Consider the following 17,589-nt stretch of genomic DNA (forward strand, 5'->3'; position numbering starts at 1 on the left):
ATCGATGGCAATTTGAATGCACAGAGATACCGTGACGAGATCCTGAGGCCCATTGTCGTGCCATTCATCCACCGCCATCACCTCATGTTTCAGCATGATAATGCACGACTCCATGTCGCAAGGATCTGTACACAATTCCTGGAAGCTGAACATTTTCCATTTCTTCCATGGCCTGCAGACTCACTAGACATGTCACCCTGAGACATGTTTGGGAGGCTCTGGATCGACGTGTACGACAGCGTGTTCCAGTTCCCAACAATATCCAGCAACTTCGCACAGCCATTGAAGAGTGGGACAACATTCCACAGGCTACAATCAACAGCCTGGTCAACTCTACGCGAAAGAGATACCAGATGCTGACTGGTTTTATGATCCACATTTTGTTACAGCCTTATTCTAAAATGGATTAAAAAAATATATCTATCTACACACAATACTCTATAATGACAAAGCGAAAACAGGTTTTGGGAACCCACAGTTTGGGAACCACTGACCTAAGTGACTCACATTATAAATGATTGAGCACGGAACACTCTAAAAAAAAGTGCTACAGCCCTGCCTCCTCAGCGTGTGTGTGTGTGTGTGTGTGTGTGTGTGTGTGTGTGTGTGTGTGTGTGTGTGTGTGTGTGCGCGTGCATGCTTGAACGGAGAGGTGACAGGAGGTGACTACACTTGTTGGCAGAAGAGGCAGAGAGGAACCGTGACATTTCTGGCTCCCATCAAAAAGGTCAAGCTTTAATTATCTCAAATGCCAGCGAGCATGCACCTGCAAAAATAGGCTCAGGGATGATCTGTCTGTGTGTCCGGTTGTGTCCGTGCCGAGGGTGGTGGCCCTCTCCTCTCCTAGCCTTGCCGTATTAGACACACACACACACACACACACACACACACACACACACACACACACACACACACACACACACACACACACACACACACACCCCACCACTCTGCGCTGCTGTCCGCCTAAAGCCATATGTCTATGAGCACACATACACCGCTGCACTGACAAATCTACGACCAACACATGCACGCACGCACACACACGGGCACACCGAGTAAGCCATCAGACTAAGCATCTTGCCACCTACTAGTCAGCATCACTGACATACAGCCATTCCTAGAATCACACCACTGTACTAAAAATCACAAAGCTATATTAAGAATCACGATTGACATCAGACTCCAATTGGTTTAGTGTGAACAGAACACACAACAGCAAGGCTTTGTTCCATTTATCAACCTTTACGTCTTTCTAATCAACGTTACTAGGGTATGTGAAGGTCTGGCAACAGCAGAGAAGCTGATTAAGGACTATTTCCTGTGGAAATGCACACAATACAATGTGCAAATTTGGCACAGCATTAAGAGTGTGGCGTTTAGAAGGAAGCACATTACATGAGTCATGTAAAAAAAGCACACACAGACTACCCCACATGCATATTAGTGTTGTCACGATACCAGTATCGTGATACCAGATTTTCCTTGGCAAAAAAACTCCCAAAAAACACGAAGCAGACTGAATTCTACGGTCCTTTAAAACCTACTTTGGTTAAATACGGTGTGCTATAGCTAAGAAAATAAACAAAATGTGACTCTGGGTGATAACACAATGCTGTTTTTTCCGACATGAGGACTGTTTTCCTCAAATTAAGTCAGTTTCATGTTTTGTTTACTTTGCTTCCTTACACCTTAGTATCGCGATACCGGTATCGTGAGAACATTAATCCACATCCAGTTTAAAAACAGACACACACACACACACACACACACACACACACACTCACTCACAGGCCCACCTCCAGTAAAAACATGCACAAGCACACACACACACGCTGTGTCCAAGTTTTTCCGGCATCAATTCTGCCTTTCTTTCTGAGAAAACATGCAGGGCTGGTCCCGCTGTTTACACAGCTGGTCGTATGGAAATGATTGCTTCATATGAAATATGAACAGAGCGGAGAGGTGGGGGGGCAGCCTCTTCTGCTTTACTTCTGTATCATGTCCCCCAACCTTTTGAATGTAGAATTATATTTTTGTTTGAATTAACTTTGGCCAGATGCCTTTTATGAAGTTGTTCCGCTGAAAATCCATTGCGCTACGTTTTTGCCCATTGAATAACATTCAAAAAGCCTACAAAAGTTCAAAAACGTCATGGCTACTTCCTGGAAAACGAAGCACCAGTTGCATACCGTACAGCGCCAGTGTGAAGGTGAAGCTAAAGGCTAAATGTAGAGAGCGAGAGAATGCAGTGAAAAGGTGTGCATGAGGAAGAGAGGCAGCGGGGAGAGAAGGAGCGAGAGAGAGGCGTGAGAGAAGAGGGACAAGCAGAGACAGAAAGAGAGAAAGAGAGGGAGAGAAACACTGAGGTTGTGCTCCTGTGGTCTGCAGTTGTGGTCTTTGCTGTTCTTCCCCCACAGTCAGTCCGTCAGTCCCATCCTAGCTAACGTCTCTGTACTCAGTTCTACCCTCTACTACCCCATCACTGCCTCTCTGGCTAGGTCCCATAGTCTTCAAAAGCTTACCGACCTCGTCTCCTTTCCTTCACGACCACTAGCCTAACAAGATAAGACTGAAATGATTGTATTTATCTATCAGTGGTTACACAGTAGGGCCCTGAGTTTTTCTAGGTCAAGTCACATGGGAAGAAAGGAAAGGAAAGGAAAGAAAGGAAACGAGAAAAGGCAGCTTTGTCCAGAGTATTGGAACGGTGTCAGTCTCTGAATCTCCCTGGTTGCCATGTCTTCTTGAGAGGTCATTTCTCCCTGCTTGCCTTAAGAGTTGAGTCATCTGTGTAGAATTCAACAGCACACCATCAACTACTCAAATAATCCTGAATAGAAGGCCTATCTACATTTATAACATTTTATCAATCTTAAATTTCTGCATGACCGTCTGCCTCACAAGGTTGTGTACAGGGAGTGGAGTTACCCTTCTGGGAATTAGAGAGGCTAGTTGTAAGAGCAAGACCCTAATATACCATTCATTTAACACTTGTGTGTGTGTGTGTGTGTGTGTGTGTGTGTGTGTGTGTGTGTGTGTGTGTGTGTGTGTGTGTGTGTGTGTGTGTGTGTGTGTGTGTGTGTGTGTGTGTGAGAACGTTCATCTCCACACACAGAGCCAGCAGTCTTCCAGCTATCTATTACTTCCAGGAAGAGGACAACAGCTCTCCACAGTAGAGGGGCTTCCAGCCCCCGTCACACTGAGCAGGAAAAGCCCACTCCTAATCAGGTCCATATTGCTGAACACAACCACAGCCCCTTCAGCTAGACTCAACACTCCCCCACCCACTGACACACTCCCCCACACCCCCACCCACTGACACACACACATTCAAGACAAGCACACTCACACCTCGAAGAGACAGTTACATAATTTTTCAATCTCATGAGCAGTGACACAGCTGGCTGAAAAGGATGTCTTATTGTTCTCATTCAATCATCTCCTAATATTCAATAATGTCCTTATATCCGGAGCACGTCACACACACACACACACACACACACACACACACACACACACACACACACACACACACACACACACACACACACACACACACACACACACACACACACACACACACACACACACACACACACACACACACACACACACACACACACACACACACACGGCCTAACCCTGTGTAAGACATGCGTCTGGCTACATTATTTGATCTGCTTGAGCCTTTCTAAAAACAGGAAGAGGCCTCTGCTGTGCTTGGGTGCGTCATTGGATCTTTTGTCATTGGAGATTTTATGTTGAAACCTGGTTAAGTGTTTTGTATAACCTTGGAGTTATGTTGAAACACAGTGAAATATTTTGTATAACCTCAATTTTCTTGCAACAGAATTTAAAAAATATATATTGTGTGTGTGTGTGTGTGTGTGTGTGTGTGTGTGTGTGTGTGTGTGTGGTGTGTGTGTGTGCGCACACGCGCATGTGCACGCTGTCTACTTGTGTGTACTGACCCAAACCAGTGCGCCGCTAAACAGGGTGACAAGTGCTACCACATGGCTACCAGTCCGCTGTGTTTTAGCGTTGCTGTTGTTTTTATTGCCGGGCAAAAAAACACATCCAGCTTGCCAACCTAAATGTCACATGTATTACAGAGGGCCTATTTTAGAAGCTTGTTTACTGGGACGCTCGCATCTTGGAGCAGCTTCAGGTCCTGAGCAATTACAGTGAATTCAATTATTAGTGTGTATGTGTGTATGTATGTGTGTGTAAAAGGGGGGAGCAGGAAGGCAGACGAGTTGGAAGAACGTTGCACAAGGTGTTATTGGTCTGCGTGTCCCAACTAGGGCTGTTACAGTGACCATATTACCACAGTCAAATTCATATCCACACTCAAATTCCACATGACTGTTTAGTCACGGTAACTATGCATCTCCAAAATGGAGCTCTGATGCTGCTGAAGCTCTTTAGTAGCCAACCAAACTTGCTAACTGCCAGTCGCTAATGGCCTGGTACTCAGCTATCTATTGTCCCTCTAATCACTGACATTTACATTTTAGTAATTTAGCAGACACTCATCCAGAGCGACTTACAGTTAGTGCATTCAAGGGCCAAGAGAACAGAGGTGGCAGAATGGAGAGCTCGGGTTCGGGTGTAGGGTCGTACTCTACGGATGTTGTAGAGCATGAACCTGGGTGTCAGAAGGGGGGAAGTTGAGTGTCATCCACATAGCAATGATAGGAGAGACTGTGGATATGACGGAGCATAGTGACTTGGTGTATAGAGAGAAGATGTTCCCTGTGGCTCAGTTGGTAGAGCATGGTGTTTGCAACGCCAGCATGGTGTGTGCGACGCCAGGGTTGTGGGTAAGATTCCCATGGGGGGCCGGTACAAAAAAAACTAAAAAAATGCTTGAAATGAAATGTATGCATTCACTACTGTAAGTTGTTCTGGGTAAGAGCGTCTGCTAAATGACGTAAATGTAAATGTAAGAGGAGAGGGCATATAAGCGAGCCCTGGGGGACACCAGTAGTGAGAGTAGGTGTTGCAGCCACAGATCCTTTCCACGTCACCTGGTAGGAGCAGCCTGCCAGGTAGGATGCAATCCAAAATTGTGCAGCGCCTGAGACGCCCAGCCCTGAGAGGGTGGAGAGGAGGATCTGATTGTTCACAGTGTTGAAGCAGCAGATAGATCTAGGAGAATGACAACAAAGGAGAGAGAGTCAGCTTTGGCAGTGTGGAGAGCCTCCATTACACAGAGAAGAGCAGTCTCGGTTGAGTGACCTGTCTTGAAGCCTGACATGTTTTGGGTCAAGAAGATCGTTCAGAGAGACAACGAGAGAGTTGATCAGAAAGAGCACTCTCAAGTGTTTTGGAAGGAAAAGAAAGAACGGCTACAAGTCTATAGTTTTTGACGTCAGATGAGTGTTTGTTTCTTGAGGAGGGGAGTGACTCGGGCAGTTTTGAAGTCAAATGGGACGCAGCCACCGGGAATGTTGCCACTGCGCTCCGCTGGTGCCAATAAGATAGGCTATACTGTTGTTCGCTCAATTAAGTTGAGAATTTTGATAACTAAAAGACGGATTAGTCTTTTCATTGTCTTCTCTTTACAGCAATAACCATTTGCTTTCCAAACTATGTTTTCCTGCGATTGTATTTTGAAAAATGGTGATATGCCTGGCTTGGCCTCTACTTTTCAGACAGTTGCAAGTCAATAATAATCTGCCCAAATTGGGCGCGCTGCCTTTCCTTCCGACTGTAGGCAATACGATTTAAAACAATCCACAACAGATTTTTTTAAAAGAAGCGAATGGCCAAATCATGCTTCAGTGAATTTTTTTGTTTGTTCTGTATAGACAGGAGTAGAATAATTAGGCTTTATAATTTTGGCAATTTAATTCAATTTACTTTAGGAAAACATTAGCTTCCACTAGCCTTATGAACGTGCTGCCTATGCTTGCATATTAAAAACATAACCGCACGTAACTGCTATTCGAGTGCAGGCTACGGATTACTTTTTTTTGTCCGCCATTCTCAATCAAAACTAATTGCACCCATAGGCTATATATAAAGACCAGATTAAATTAAGAATAGTCTGATGGGTGAGAATATTATCAAGTGCTTGTCAAATTATGAATGAGAGACTGATGAAGTGCGTGCAGCCAGCACAAGAAACAGAGAAGAGCTCATGCCTTTCATGCAACATCATTAGTCACATCATGCAGCCTTAGAATGTATTACAAATCATAACATATAGCCTTTATAACGTTTGTATCACATCTAAAGTTGTATAAATAACTCTAAATTAAGCAGGAGGACATGTTTCTTTGTTAACTGCTCAACACAGAATAGCCGCATGTGCACTCCCCCTCGGAAATTGTTTGGAGAAAATATCCTATCCATTTTATTCAGCTATGTACAATTATAGGCCTATTCTTCATACTATAAAATAATATAAAATGCCACATAATTCTAAGCAAATCTTGTCTGCTAAATGAACTAGTGTAGCCCACAGCCATTTGGCATAGCCCGATCAGGACCTAACATAAAGCCAACTCAGAGTATGCTATTCTGTTCTTCTGAAATAGACTACATTCTCTTCATGCTTCTTTAGACCTGTCTAAAATAAAGAATGGATTTATTGTGAAGGTCTAGGCTATATTACATGGATTTATTAGACTTTTTAAAATGTAAATGTTCCAATAGTCTGCATCAGTAGGCTATGCATGGAAGCCAGGAGATGCTAAATGTGTTTATGTTAATTACGGTCAATTACCGTGAGACCGGCAGTTATTTGCATGACAATCACCGGCTGACCAAGTTTCATGAACGCCACAGCCCTAGTCCCATCATCTTCCCTATTGCCTTTCTGGACTATGGCTTAAGATTTGGGTGCCACAGGAACCTCCAGAATTTGAGGAAGGATTATTGTTATTACTTGAGGATAAGAAATGATAGGTGGCACCTAGAAGGCAAGATCTAATTTCCTTCCTTTTTGCAGCTCTGGCATCAGCCTCTCTTGTCGCTCCCTACTGTCATTGTAAGTAGCTGATCTGTAATGGACCGGAGCTAACTGTTGTACTGTATGACTCCCTATCCAGGGGTATTGGATTTATAAACTTCCATGGCATGTCGCCGGTGTGGTGGTAGGCCAGTGTGGTATGTCAGCCATGTCAGCATAGCCTGGAGCAGTGTGTCCGCCTCTGTGCGCCTCTGTGCGCCTCTGTGCGCCTCTGTGCGCGTGTAGAGTAGGACCAGGGGTTAGTGGGTCAGGGTTGAGGGCAGTAGATGGAGACTGCAGCTAGGCAATGCCATACCATGACCTTACTTTGTCAGTCACATTGTACACACTGTGCATAAGCTCACAGCCACACACTGATGCACTGTACAGAATAACCAACGACTGTTGTCACACACACACACAGCTGTATAAAGTACCGTACACACACACTTTTTTTTTAGGCTAATTGAGAATAGCAGCTGGATGCTTACACGCACACATCAAAACACACAATCCCACGCACACTACCAGATGGACACCCACTAAACACAATTACCTAATAGGCCCTTTTCCTCTCAATGTTACCTAATAGGCCCTTTTCCTCTCAATGTTACCTAATAGGCCATTTTCCTCTCAATGTTACCTAATAGGCCCTTTTCCTCTCAATGTTACCTAATAGGCCCTTTTCCTCTCAATGTTACCTAATAGGCCCTTTTCCTCTCAATGTTACCTAATAGGCCATTTTCCTCTCAATGTTACCTAATAGGCCATTTTCCTCTCAATGTTACCTAATAGGCCCTTTTCCTCTCAATGTTACCTAATAGGCCATTTTCCTCTCAATGTTACCTAATAGGCCATTTTCCTCTCAATGTTACCTAATAGGCCATTTTCCTCTCAATGTTACCTAATAGGCCCTTTTCCTCTCAATGTTACCTAATAGGCCATTTTCCTCTCAATGTTACCTAATAGGCCATTTTCCTCTCAATGTTACCTAATAGGGCTACAGCATGGTAGAGAGGTCAGCAATGGCAGCATGACCTAGACTAGAGGCTGGAAGGGTAAACCTATAATAGAGACATTTACTGTCACACAAGTTCCCTCTAGTGTGGCCCCAGCTAAGCGGCTCTAAAGCTTCTCCATACCTCATTCACATTGAAACACGTTCAAATGACCGCACTAAACCACGCTCTCCATCATGCTCTCCTGTACAGTATTTCATAGCCTCAAACATAGCCTAAAGTAACAACTGACCGAGAATTTAAAAAAATATGCACATTAAAGACCCATCCACTCAGTCTCATATCTGCATTCGCACAAATATGGAAGGAATAAATATGAAGAAAATTCCCCCTCGCGGTCGTAAATGTCCCATGCCAGGCTATCCATTAGCTGTGTTATGCTGTAGGCTCCCATTAAAGCTGGGAGCTAGCTGAGAATCTTCCAGTCATTTGTTCTGTTCCCTTACAGTGTCACCACACTGCTCAAAGTTCAGAGTGTGTGTGTGTGTGCTGTGGGGACCCTCTCTCTGGCTAGCTACGTATTTAGCCCCTGCAGCTAAGAAGTGAAAAGTCATTGATTGGAGTGTAGTGCTGCCTGAAATTGGCACACATTTCTAAGGACACACCTCAGATATCACCACCCCTCCCACCTCAGTGAATGCGAGCTCATATAAGACAGGTAAACTGCCAATCCTGGCGCAACCATTTGAAAAAATAGCCAAGTGCCAGTTAAAAATTGCCAACGAGCGTGCATTCGGCACTTGTTTAAAGCCAGCCAAAAATATAACCCTCCATGACTTTGAATTGAATTACTTTACTCTATAGAGTGCAAAGTTTATTAAACTAGCCTATAAAACAGCCCGGAAATGACATGCTGTTTCATTTGGGCTTCCTACGATGAAGTAGGCCTATTAAACATGGATCAAATGTATGAAGGACACCACAATACAACCTTTGTTTTGTAGCACTTGTTGTGAATAGATGACAACAGGGATCAAATGAATAGACATGCACGCCCGGGCACATATGTTTTCAGTCAGTTTTCAATGGCATATGGACGAGGCACAGAGAGAGAGAGAGAGAGAGAGAGAGAGAGAGAGAGAGAGAGAGAGAGAGAGAGAGAGAGAGAGAGAGAGAGAGAGAGAGAGAGAGAGAGAGAGAGAGAGAGAGAGAGAGAGAGAGAGAGAGAACAAGAGAGAGAAAAAAACAAGAGAGAGAACAAGAGAGAGAGAGCGAGAGAGAGAGAACAAGAGAGAGAGAGAGAGAGCGAGAGAATGCAAGAGAGAAAGGATAAACAATGGGGGGGGAGAACAGTAAAACAAAGATGCATTCCTAAAATAAAACCGTTTGGACGGCTCCCGGAGATGAAGAAAAAAGGTGCACAGCGTGAGGGTGATTAAATACAATACTGACCTCATTTCTATCTGCCACTGATAGGGATGAAGGGGGGTAAAAAAGATCAGAAAGCAACATTTGAGAAGGACCTGAAATCGGGGGAAGATGAAGTATTTTGCCATGATTAATGAGGATTGGTGTGGTGGGAGGCAAAGACAACAACATGGGTTTAGATGTCATGTCCTGAATAAAAGTGTGTGTGTGTGTCTCTCTCTCTCTCTCTCCCCCACTATGAGATCATGAGTCTTGCTACCTCACACGTCCCACAGTGTCCTTACACACACCGATGAAAGCTTTTAAAGGCTTCCCGTTTGAGCATGAGTGACCAGAACATTGTGTGCAATCGCTACTGCGGCGTTCCATTTCTTCCCCTTACTTTTTGGGGTTTGGGAGAGCTATGTTTAGCAACATACTGACAAAATCATCCCCATCCATGCATAATCATATTATGTTGGAGGCACTAAGAGCCGGCCGCAAGCTGGGGAAATGTAGCTTACGTCACCAGAGGAAGACGACAACACACAACTGCCATTTTCAGGGATTTTTAATATAAAAAGGACACAGAGCCAGAGAAGGATTGGCCAGAGGGGGAAGGGTGGAACTGCAGAGGGAGACGGAGAGAACCGCAGAGGGAGACGGAGAGAACCGCAGAGGGAGACGGAGAGAACCGCAGAGGGAGACGGAGAGAACCGCAGAGGGAGACGGAGAGAACCGCAGAGGGAGACGGAGAGAACCGCAGAGGGAGACGGAGAGAACCGCAGAGGGAGACGGAGAGAACCGCAGAGGGAGACGGAGAGAACCGCAGAGGGAGACGGAGAGAACTGCAGAGGGAGAAAGAGAAAGATGAACAGGGTAAACCCATTAGTAATTGCAAGTGGATTTTCTTTCTATGCCTCCATTCGGAGAGGATCACGATGGCCAAATGCAAATGATTCCACCCGGCAAACAATATTAGGTTTTGCACGGATCCCATTCATTTTGTTGTGGTGGTGGGGCTGGTTGCCTGCGTGGCTAGGGCGGTGGCGGTGATAGATGGAAGTCTGAACTTTAATCAGAATGGAGCCCGGAGCATTTTCAGGGAGGTAAACAGGTTAATCAGTCAACCACCCCACGTCATGTGACCATTTCTGACACCGGCGAGCGATTCATCTCTTTCCCATCAGCGCCTTCGCTGAGGCACCCCCCTCCTCCACCAGTCCCCCCCCATGCCGCAGGTTGACGTTTGTCATGAATCTTGCTCTGGAGGCTGAACTGAGCGGTTTCCGCTAGATGGGCCAGCTGCAAAGTCAAAATTGGCTGTATCATAAAGATTTATGAAAACAAAAATGTGCTTTATGATCTTAATTTAAGGTTACAGTTAGGCATTAGGGTTAGCAGTGTGGTTAAGGTTAGGGTTAGGTTTAAAATCAGATTTTATGACTTTGTGGCTGTGCCAGCTTGTGACCACTCTGCAGAGCTGCCTCCAGTACATGAGTCATCCCAATAAATGCCAGCCTGCCCCAACGCCTCCGCCACTAGCCAACGCTGGTTAACAGATATCAACAGAACCACCCCCACCTCTCTCTGTGCGCAACCATTCACTAATATAATGTACAGCATGGGTGGGTGGGGGGGACAAAACACCATCCACTCCGTCACCGAAGCCAGTGAGGAACCCTCCATCCCTTCACCAGTGTCCAATATACTGTACATCCCTTGGACAATAAAGTTGTTCAATTCAAAGCAACAACGCTCCCCAGAACATCGTGCCACTCCACCAGAGCCTGACAGACATGTTGGACCTTTAACAACATAGCATCTATGACAGAACAGCCAGAACAGCTTTGCTCAGAGGGCCTTGGGAGGACGCTGAATTAGTGGTATGATCTTAGCCCAAAATGCATTTTAGTGCCATTTCAGAGGACTGAGCAAGCAGTGTGTGTGTGTGTGTGTGTGTGTGTGTGTGTGTGTGTGTGTGTGTAGCAGTGTTTTGGGAGCCAGCCGCAGACTTGCTGGAGTAATCAACGGCTCTACGGCGGCCAAGGTCAACTTCACAAGCGGTCGCCACTCATTTACGAGGCCGTGTCGACCGCTGTCCAGGCCCGGGCGAGCGGGACAACGGAGCACTAGGGTTGTTATTGTCACACTACTTACATGGTTGGCTGAAAAAAAACAAAAAAAACAAACGTCACACCGCCCAACGCTGTTCATTGATTGGGTGAAGAGTAGGAAACTACTGTGGTGTGGCACGAACTGTACTGTTGGTTCATATTTGCTCAGGATGTTGCAGAAGGATATGGCTGTTGTGCAATATGTCTTGAGTTAGGAAATTGGCTTTATAGGGGGCCCTGGTCGAAGGGAGGGTGGAGGGGGAGAGTGGGCAGAGCTCTGGCGCCTTATGTGATGTCTTTGTTTTTCTCTGTACTCCAGAGTTCTTCGTTAGAAACGATAACTCCCCCCACACACACACACACACACACACACACACAGTATTACCTCCAACGCTTTTTTTCTTATCTGTGTGTGAGCCCACTATACTGTATATGTACTCCTAGCTAGTATAGGCTATATGTGCAGCCTTTTTCAGTCTCATTACACGGTTAAAACAATGATCGAAAAACGAGATCCTCCTTTTGATCTAATTAGCACTATGCGTGTCACACCACCACCTCAGAGAAAACGCTAACGGACTTCTTAGTCATAGATCTATGCATAACTCAACGTGTCAGTGGACAGGAGGGGAGGCAACCAACACCGCCGCTAAAAACATTTCTATTAGTCGTCCATGTGTGTGTGGTAGGAGGAGGGAGAAAGGACAGAAGTGCTGGGCCTGGGAGGCGCGCGTTCAAATCAAATGTTCAGTTGCATTGAGGGGCGGTAAAGATAATCTATTCTCTTGGGGGTTTCGCCCTCCGACGGGGGCTCTCACTCACTCCTCTATCCTCCTACACTGCCCTTTGCTTCTGCCTGTTTCTATCCATCTCGGTCCACTCGCTATTTCTCTCCCACTATTTTCTTCCTTCTCATTGTGATGATGGTCAGAGGAAGCCGTGGACCAGTCTGGACACACACACACTTCTCAGCATTCGTGGAAGTGCAAGGGAATCTAAATATGGGTGTCACAGCGATATTAGGTTCATTGTCTACTACAAATGGGTCTAAACCTGGAGTATGTCCAGCTTTCTCCTTGACACCAGCTGCAAATGCAAAGTGAATATAAGATGAGCATAGGTAGGTAGACATGATGATATAGTGGACAGCTTCAAATATGTATATCTCTGGTCTGGTGCATTTCAAGCAGGACTGTCAGTGCTGCAGGCCTGCTGAAAGTGATTCCAGAGAAGGAGGGAGGGAGGGACAGAAGGAGAGGGAGACAGCCATCTGTCAGTGGTTATGGATGAATCTGTCTTGACAACACCGGAGAAGCCCCCCCCTGTACCCCCGTCCCCCGTCCCCCAACCCATCTGCACTAACCCCCCACATCTCCACACAGAGACCGAGAGAGACAGAGAGAGAGAGAGAGAGAGAGAGAGAGAGAGAGAGAGAGAGAGAGAGAGAGAGAGAGAAGAAAAGGGCGGGACAGATGAAGAGAGAGGGAGAGATATACACTGTAGTCAGAAACAGCAGGGAGGCAGAGCGAAATAGAGAGACAGATCGATCTCAAACGAGAGAGAAATAAGATGGGGGAAAGGGAAGAAAGAAATAGAGATGGACAGCCAGAGACTGGGCGAGGATGCCTTTTCCCAGCCTCCATTTGCACAAAACTTTCATTACTACCAATTTAGGCTGGGAGCCATATCTGTGCTGCCATTAGGGCTGGCCCACATAAATCAGTCCAATCTTCCTCGCAGGCCCTTAAATTACACCTCCGAGTTGGTTATTAAAATGTGTCGCCTGTCTCACAACACCCAGCCGGCTGGAGATTGGACAGGAGCCCCAGACAAATCTGTTTCAGGGGAGAGAAAAAGAGGGAGGCCTCATCTACCAGCCAGCCCACACATAACAGGGGGAAGAAGAGAAAAATCTGCCGGCTCAGACGAGCAAATCAGAGTAGCGGGATAGGAGCCTATCATCTGGTTTGATTTATACACTCCTGTCGATCTGGCTCAGTCTGGCTCGCACCTCCCTCACCTCCTTCTCCTCACCCCCCTCCCTCACCTCTAGAGAGTACTTCTACCCCCCCCATTCCCAATTCCATTACCACCAACACCCCCCACAGCCCCCGCCCCCATCACGTCGAAACGCAGCCTCAACGCCTCCCCTCGCAACACTCAATCAAACCCACGGCCAGATAAGACCCGTGATAAATGGCCTAATTGAAGGGAGCGCTGGGTAATGTTGCGTCGCTCTGGTTTGGAGGCGAGAGCCGAGGGTGATTAGCCTGTAGGATTTATTGTTATTGCTGCGTTATTAAAAAATACAGACGCGTCTGGGTGGGTTAACACTGGCAGACTAGAGCCCTGTAGACCGACGGACTGGCAAGCTCACACCTCAGGCCTTTTTCTTATGGATTTCATTGAAATCTTGTAGTCCTGACAACACGCAGTAATAGGCCTCCACTTCAAACACACACACGGGCAACGGGAGGACATTTCCACTTAAAATGTGTCCGACAAGAAACACAGTGATCTATAATTCATGGCCATGAAATTTCGCTTTTCCCCTTCTCCTACCCCCTTCCTGCTTTCAGCTAGGAGAAATTAAGCATAGTGTTTTTCTCGCATGGAGTAGGCTTCAACAACATCCAAGGGGCAGAGAGAAATCCCTGTGGACCAGGGGTTCGGCTGCAAATGGGATGATATCATTAGGTTTTCTGCACAAAATAGTCGGAAACGGTCTCAACCTTTCACATGTCAAAATGATCACGCCTCATCAACAGGATCCATGGAGCCCAGACTGCTTTGCTCACGACAAATGGCTATGTATCGGGATCTAATACAGTTCAGTTGAAGAGGAGATATGTCGACCTCAGGCGTATCCTCAGTCGTAGATGCATCTGATTATCTTAATGTTGGCCTGCCTGTAAATGATTGTTCTTGTGGTATAAGTTGATCTTAACGGGTCCGGACTTGTGGCACATGGGAAGATGATTCCACTTAAGGGGAAGCCAGAGGAAGGATGTACTGGTATATTGTGTAAAGCAAATCTCTTGGCGTTCAATGGTGGCAAACACAGCTCACGTTAAAGAGTTTTCGTACATCGACACAACATCCAAAAAGGACAAGGAAAATCAAAATCTACCTGCGTACCATTTTCCGGTACAAGCGGTGAGCATGTATTCTGTCCTCTCGCGTAACACGCAATCGGCAGGAAAAAGAAACAAACCACAGCTAAATATAAAAGCTTGCTTGTCCTCGCCACAGTGTTGACATTCAAACAAAGAACAGCCACATTTACAGGGGCCTGTACCTACGCCATGTTCCATCTGACCCTCCGTCACAGTGAGACTACAGCTTCCTCTTCAAATGAACACCCAACTGTGCATTTACACACACTCCAATGAACAAGTGAAAGCCCACCACCACAGAAACTATAGGGCGAGAGTAAGTGTACACACACACACACCACACACACACAAACACAGCAATCACGTCACACGCACAGCAATCCAAAACTAACCACAAGTATATACAACATTACCCATAAGGAGTAGCTTCCACTACCATTAGGACACAGTACAGTGTTTGTGATAATGAGTGATACGGTAAGCTGGTGTTGACTCTCTCGTGTGTCTGTGTGTGTGTGTGTGTGTGTGCGCGCCTGCCTACCGGTGATCTCCTCTTCTCTGCTCTAATGACAGTGCTCAGACTGATGGAGTGGTCTACTCACCGGCCAACTGTGCTTCCGGGTGGATGGCAGGTGGCATCGATAGCTTGGGTACCCCTCTTCTGTGAGAGAGAGAGAGAGAAAAAAAGAGAGCGAGAAGGAGAGAGAAAAAACAAAGCAGGAAAGAGAGAGAGAGAGAGAGAGAGAGAGAGAGAGAGAGAGAGAGACAGAGAGAGACAGAGAGAGACAGAGAGAGAGAGAGAGAGAGAGAGAGAGAGAGAGAGAGAGAGAGAGAGAGAGAGAGAGAGAGAGAGATCAAAAGAGTGTGGGGGGAAAAAAAGCAAAAGACAGAGAGGGAGAGAGACATAAAGAGAGGGACAAAAGGAAAAGGACATTAGCTTAAATGAAGTTTATTAGCTGTATTAGTCAGGGAGGGCTGGAGCTGCCCCCCCCCCACCACCACTACCACTCCTACCCCTAGGCTCCCAGGTCTCCTTGCAGTCTCCCCCACAAATGACAGCCATTTGTGCCTGGCTCAGCTGGGAGGGTCAGCCATGACGGAATCCATTACATTACAGCTTACTCACTCACTATACCACACTTAATTTGGTTTCCTAATGGTCACTCACACTGACAAATGTTGCTACTGTAACAATGTTAGGACGCAGTGCTTTAAATTCAGAGATCGGCGTCGGATACAGGCGGAGAGCCCTACAAAGCCTTAACTCACTGGCAATGTGTTTTGCTGTGCAACTAAGTATTCATTAGGGTACACCATAGCGAAAACACTTCCTAAATGTACAAGTGAGGAGATGCAGTCCCATGTATTGTACCCACAGCTGCCTGTGTCCTCCAAACAAGTGACAGATATGGGATGGAGTGAGAGAGGGAAAGGGGGGGGGATAAAACAGGATAAGTTCAATTTTTCATCCCTCTCTGCATCCCTCCCATCAAGTCTGAAGGCAAGCTGAGCCACTAATGTCCATTGTGTCTGGCGAGGAGGGCTAAATGTGTGTCTGGCACAAGTGTGTGTGAGTGTATGTGTGTGTGTGTAAACGTATCTTACTACAGTATGTCTATGTGTGTGAATGACATGCAAACATATGGGTATACGAGTGTGTGTGTGTGTGTGTGTGTGTGTGTGTGTGTGTGTGTGTGTGTGTGTGTGTGTGTGTGTGTGTGTGTGTGTGTGTGTGTGTGTGTATACATAGTAATTGACTGATGTGTCTGTGTGTGTGCGCGCATGCTTGTGTGAGTGTGTGATCAACTGATGCGTGTGATAGAGAAAGGATAGGTCATGGCAGTAGCCCCACAGCCACCAGACAGACAGGCCCCACCAACCCAGCTGGTTCATGATATCCATTATGATTTACGTGCCAAAAGGAGCCCGCCGCCGAACAAAGACACACAGACACTACACAGAGAGTGTGTGCGTGAGAGAGAGAGAGAGCTTCCACTGTTTCATATTTCCCCTCCTGTCCATCCATCCCTCCCTCTTTCATTTCTCCTTTTCCTCCCCTCTTGACCAGGCTGGCTGTTCCTGCCTCAAGGAGTGCGTGCGGTGGGTCGTTTCCCGTTCGACTAGAGAGGGCATTTTTGGATTCTGCTCTTGTAAAATCAAACCGCTCAGTTCTACAAAGGCCTCGATCGGCACTACAGACAGAGCAAAGGTAACGATCGTGCTGCCTGACGGTTGCATCTCAAATGAAGACATGGCCAGCTGGATTGATTGGTAGCCCAGCAGAACAGTATAATGTGCCAGAACTAGAAAGTGATTTGTTCAATGTTATCAGTTAGAGGGTTTGTTTGTCCACTGCAAACTGAGGCAGCTGTCAAACACAGTGTAGACACATTACTTAATTATAACCTTTGGCTACAATTTACAATTGCGACCTGACCAAGATAAAGCAAGCAGTTTGACACATACAACAACACAGAGTTACACATGGAGTAAAACAAACATACAGTCAATAATACAGTAGAAAAATAAGTCTATATACAAAGTGAGCAAATGAGGTGAGATAAGGGAGGTAAAGGCAAAAAAGGCCATGGTGGCGAAGTAAATACAATATAGCAAGTAAAACACTGGAATGGTAGATTTGCAGTGGAAGAAAGTGCAAAGTACAAATAGAAATAATGGGGTGCAAAGGCGCAAAATAAATAAATAAATACATACAGTAGGGGAAGAGATAGTTGTTTGGGCTAAATTATAGATGGGCTATGTACAGGTGCAGTAATCTGTGAGCTGCTCTGACAGCTGGTGCTTAAAGCTAGTGAGGGAGATAAGTGTTTCCAGTTTCAGAGATTTTTGTAGTTCGTAAAGATATCGTTTAGGACCTTGAGCGTGGCTGAGGTGCACCCATGACCAGCTCTGAAACCAGATTGCATAGCGGAGAAGGTGCGGTGGGATTCCAAATGGTCCATTCGGTTCTTTATGATTTGTTTCTTTATGAGGCTTCAACAGCATAATCGTCTAACGCCCTTCTCTCG

At 46.1% G+C, this 17,589-nt stretch overlaps 1 protein-coding gene across 8 annotated transcripts in view; it reads right to left on the bottom strand.

Annotated features, from left to right (window-relative positions):
• Positions 1-17,589, bottom strand: part of raraa (retinoic acid receptor, alpha a) — a 213,815-nt gene that overhangs the window by 151,931 nt on the left and 44,295 nt on the right. For 5 of the 8 annotated variants that reach the window (XM_014159000.2, XM_045702522.1, XM_014159007.2 and 2 more), the window contains exon 2: positions 15,163-15,221. The exons of 1 other annotated variant lie outside the window; for it this stretch is intronic. The gene's annotated coding sequence lies outside the window, so the exon portion shown is untranslated. Of the gene's footprint in view, positions 1-5,033; positions 5,155-15,162; positions 15,222-17,589 lie in introns of all 8 variants that reach the window. 2 more of the 8 variants (XM_045702523.1, XM_045702526.1) reach the window with 1 other exon arrangement.

This window comes from Salmo salar, chromosome ssa19, assembly GCF_905237065.1.
Source record: "Salmo salar chromosome ssa19, Ssal_v3.1, whole genome shotgun sequence".
In the NCBI taxonomy this organism is placed as follows: Eukaryota; Metazoa; Chordata; class Actinopteri; order Salmoniformes; family Salmonidae; genus Salmo; species Salmo salar.